Source organism: Aquarana catesbeiana, linkage group LG11, assembly GCF_042186555.1.
Source record: "Aquarana catesbeiana isolate 2022-GZ linkage group LG11, ASM4218655v1, whole genome shotgun sequence".
In the NCBI taxonomy this organism is placed as follows: Eukaryota; Metazoa; Chordata; class Amphibia; order Anura; family Ranidae; genus Aquarana; species Aquarana catesbeiana.
Window position 1 is genome coordinate 57,877,934 of NC_133334.1, and position 4,814 is coordinate 57,882,747.

Below are 4,814 nucleotides of genomic sequence, written 5' to 3' on the forward strand. Positions count from 1 at the left end.
GTGTGTGTGTGCTTGACTCCCTGGTGGGTCCAATCTACCACAGTTCCTGTTATGAAAACTATAAGCAGCCTCCAGGTTTGGGTCTCACAGGTTCCAGACTTCGTTTGTATATGCACCCGCCCCTGAGGAAGTTTTTTTTAGCCACGAAACATGTCAGGCATATCTGGATGAGCCCGCAGTTCGAGTCGAACACGAGTATCTGTGATGGGATTACAGTGTTGTGGCACCACAACCACCCAAGGCCCAATTTTTCTGACCCTGTTTAACAGGGGCATGTACCGTATTTATCGGCGTATAACACGCACTTTTTTCCCCTTAAAATCAGGGGAAAATCGCAGGTGCGTGTTATACGCCGATCCCCTGCGATCCGGAGCTGCCAGATTTTCAAAATCGCCGACCGCGATTTGAAAATGGCGCCGCCGGTGCCGAAATACACAGTGCCGGTCCTCGGCTCTTCTCGGCCACTTTCGTCTTCACTCGAGCGCCACCCGAACCTAGCCGAGTGCACTCGGCTAGGTTCGGATAGCTCCGCTCAGGACTACGAGTGGAGCTGAAAGTAAACGAGAGCCGCTGAGAAGAGCCGAGGACCGGCTCTGTGTATTTCGGCGCCGGCGGCGCCATTTTCAAATCGCGGTCGGCGATTTTGAAAGACAGGATGGCAGGGGTCCGGGATCACAGGATGCAAGGCTGCACTGGGGAAGGCTGCACTGACAAGGCTGCAGTGGGGAAGGCTGCACTGACAAGGCTGCACTGGGGAAGGCTGCACTGACAAGGCTGCACTGGGGAAGGCTGCACTGACAAGGCTGCACTGGGGAAGGCTGCACTGACAAGGCTGCAGTGGGGAAGGCTGCATTGACAAGGCTGCACTGGGAAAGGCTGCACTGACAAGGCTGCACTGGGGAAGGCTGCACTGACAAGGCTGCACTGGGGAAGGCTGCACTGGGGAAGGCTGCACTGACAAGGCTGCACTGGGGAAGGCTGCACTGACAAGGCTGCACTGGGGAAGGCTGCACTGACATGGCTGCACTGACATGGCTGCACTGGGGAAGGCTGCACTGACAAGGCTGCACTGACATGGCTGCACTGACATGGCTGCACTGACAAGGCTGCACTGACAAGGCTGCACTGACATGGCTGCACTGACAAGGCTGCACTGAGAAGGCTGTAATGATGGGCATTTAAATGTAAGTTTTTTTTCCTTCAACTTCCCTCCTAAAAGTTTTTTTTTCCTTAAAATTCCCTCCTAAATTGGGGTGCGTGTTATACGCCGGTGCATGTTATACGCCGATATATACGGTAATTACAATTCTTGATATAATATTTCACAGCAGGGCCCGTTCCTGAGCCCAACAAGAGTAACTGTGAGGGCTTACTGTGTTCTGGTACCACCAACACCTAAGGCCCAATTTTCTGTAGAGCATATAGGCAGGCCTTATAGTATATATACTGCTGTTCAGAGTATATAGTGCCTGGGAGCCTGGGGGGCCCCCATGACATTTAAAAAAAAAATTTGGTACTGGGTGCCTGGTATGGATTTTATGGGGTGCATCTACACCAATTTTTTTTTGGTATTTTTATCTATATTGCCGGGATCCAACAAATACATTACAGCCGTGAGCAGTTATGAATTCAATTTTTTCCTTTAGAAATGCCATTTTTCTGTGGCACTGTGATAAACATGGGAAAGATGCACTACTTTACAGGTATACTAAGGACACCCCCCAGGCACAATATTTAAAGGAATATTTCATTTTTGTTGTTTCACTTTAAACATTATTAAAATCACTTCTCCTGAATAAACGCCCGTTTTTAAAACTTTTTTAGTATTGATACATGTCCCCTGGGGCAGGACCTGGGTCCCCTTTTAATGGCAATAACTTGCATATAACCCTTTAAAATGACCACTTTTGATTTTTCATGTTCGCGTCTCATAGTCTTCAACGGTGTTCGCGTGTTCAAACTAATTTTTTTGCCTGTTCTCATGTTCTGCTGCAAACCGAACTGGGGTGGGGGTGGGGGGTTGTTCGGCTCATCCCTAACGGTCTATTTGATTTTAGATCAGTTGGATTTATTATTTTTACAACAATGCAGCCTACCTGTGCCCATCAATGCTGCTTCACCTGTGTTCATCAATGCAGCCTACCTGTGTCCATCAATGCAGCCTACCTGTGTCCATCAATGCTGCTTCATCTGTGTCCATCAATGCTGCTTCACCTGTACCCATAAATGCAGCCTACCTGTGTCCATCAGTGCAGCCTACCTGTGTCCATCAATGCTGCTTCATCTGTGTCCATCAATGCAGCCTACCTGTGTCCATCAATGCGTGTTCACCTGTTTCCATCAATGCTGCTTCACCTGTGTCCATCAATGCAGCCTACCTGTGGCCATCAATGCAGCCTACCTGTGTCCATCAATGCAGCCTATATGTGTCTATCAATGCAGCCTACCTGTGTCCACTAGTGCAGCTTACCTGTGTCCATGAATGCAGCCTACCTGTGCCCAACAATGCAGCCTACCTATGTCCATCAGTGTAGCCTTCCTGTGCCCAAAATGCAGCCTATCTGTGTCCATCAATGCAGCCTACCTGTGTCCTACAATGCAGCCTACCTGCGTCCATCAATGCAGCCTACCTGTGTCCATCAATGCAGCCTACCTGTGCCCAACAATGCAGCCTACCTCTTCAGAGGGAGAGAGGAGAGGAAGAGGATAGCCAGCCAGATCATCAGAGCGCCGAGGAACATCGCTGTAACAGCTTTCATTTAAATTGCTGTGTGTTCCCCGCAATCGCTGTCACATACAGCCCTGCCTCCTGGTCCGGGTACTTTGAAATACTTCACAAGTCCCGGGATTGGATGTGTGTTCTGTCTATCAAAGTACCCGGGCCAGGAGGCGGGGCTGTATGTGACAGCGAGTGCGGGGAACACACAGCAATTGAAATGAAAGCTGCTACAGCGATGTTCCGCACTCTGATGATCCGGCCGGCTCTCTCTTCTCTGGACGATCACTGGGAAAAGAGCTCACATTCAAACCCGCCTGCCGACGGTGCTCGCCCCCCGCTCCCAGCTCCCATGCTCGCCAGCCCTCATTTTCCACTCGCAAAACGTGAGTAGGCGAGTGGAAAATTTGAGGGCTGCAGTAGACCATGGCTGAGTAATGTGTGTTGAACTGGCCACAATTGGGACATAGGGACTAAGGTACAGCTCTAAAAAATACAGTATTAAAATGTATTTGAATGTACAGTACTAAAGCTTATTTGATATTTTGTTGATTGGGTTTATATATACATTAGCATTTGAGTTCAGGTCCACTTTATACTCTTAGCTAGGGATGAGCCGAACACCCCCTGGTTCGGTTCGCACCAGAACCCGCGAACGGACCGAAAGTTCGCACGAACGTTAGAACCCCATTGACGTCTATGGGACTCGAACGTTCGAAATCAAAAGTGCTCATTTTAAAGGCTAATTTGCATGGTATTGTCCTAAAAAGGGTTTGGGGACCCGGGTCCTACCCCAGGGGACATGTATCAATGCAAAAAAAACTTTTAAAAACGGCCGTTTTTTCGGGAGCAGTGATTTTAATGATGCTTAAAGTAAAAAAAAAAAAAAAGTGAAATATTCCTTTAAATATCGTACCTGGGGGGTGTCTATAGTATGCCTGTAAAGTGACGCGTGTTTCCCATGTTTAGAACAGTCCCTGCACCAAATGTCATTTTTAAAGGAAAAAATCTCATTTAAAACTGCTTGCGGGTTTAATGTCATGTCGGGTCATGGCAATATGGATGAAAATCAGTGAGACAAACGGCATGGGTACCCCCCAGTCCATTACCAGGCCCTTTGGGTCTTGTATGGATATTAAGGGGAACCCCGCACCCAAATTAAAATAAGGAAAGGTGTGGGGCCACCAGGCCCTATATACTCTGAACAGCAGTATACAGGCGGTGCAAACAAGACAGGGACTGTAGGTTTGTTGTTAAGTAGAATCTGTTTGTAATTTTGAACATTTTTAACGTGTTTAGCTCCAGCCAAAAAATCTTTTCTAAGCTTTTTGGAAAACATAGGGAAGGGTTATCACCCCTGTGACATTTGTTTTGCTGTCTTTCCTCCTCTTCAGAAGATTTCACCTCACTTTTTTGTCCCAATGAAAAATGTTTTTTGAAAATTTGGGTTTTTTTGTGGAACAAGGATTGGAAAGCATCAGTGGAAAGGAGAAATTGTTTTCCCATATTAACTCTTACAGGAGAGAATTTCCCTTCCTAGGGGTAGATTTCATCTCACTTCCTGTTGTCTCCTTCCGTTTGCAAGTAGGAGTCGTTTGTAAGTTAGATGTTTGAAAGTAGGGTCCTGCCCTATATACTCAGCAGAAATTTGGGCCTTAGGTGTTGCTGTGGCCACAACACTGTAAGCCCTCACAGGGCCCTGCTGTGAAATATTAGATCAAGAATTGTAATTACATGCCCCTGTTGAACAGGAGCTGAAAAATTAGGCCTTAGGCACTGGTGCTGGTGCCACAACACTGCAACCCCTCACAGACACTCTAGTTGGAACGCAGGAACGAGCCCTGCTGCAAAGTATTGCTTCAAAAATTGTAATTACACGCCCCTGTTAGACAGGGGCAGAAAAATTGGGCCTTAGGCACTGGTGCTGGTGCCACAACACTGCAACCCCTCACAGACACTCTAGTTGGAACGCAGGAACGAGCCCTGCTGCAAAGTATTGCATCAAAAATTGTAATTACACGCCCCTGTTAGACAGGGGCAGAAAAATTGGGCCTTAGGCACTGGTGCTGGTGCCACAACACTGCAACCCCTCACAGAC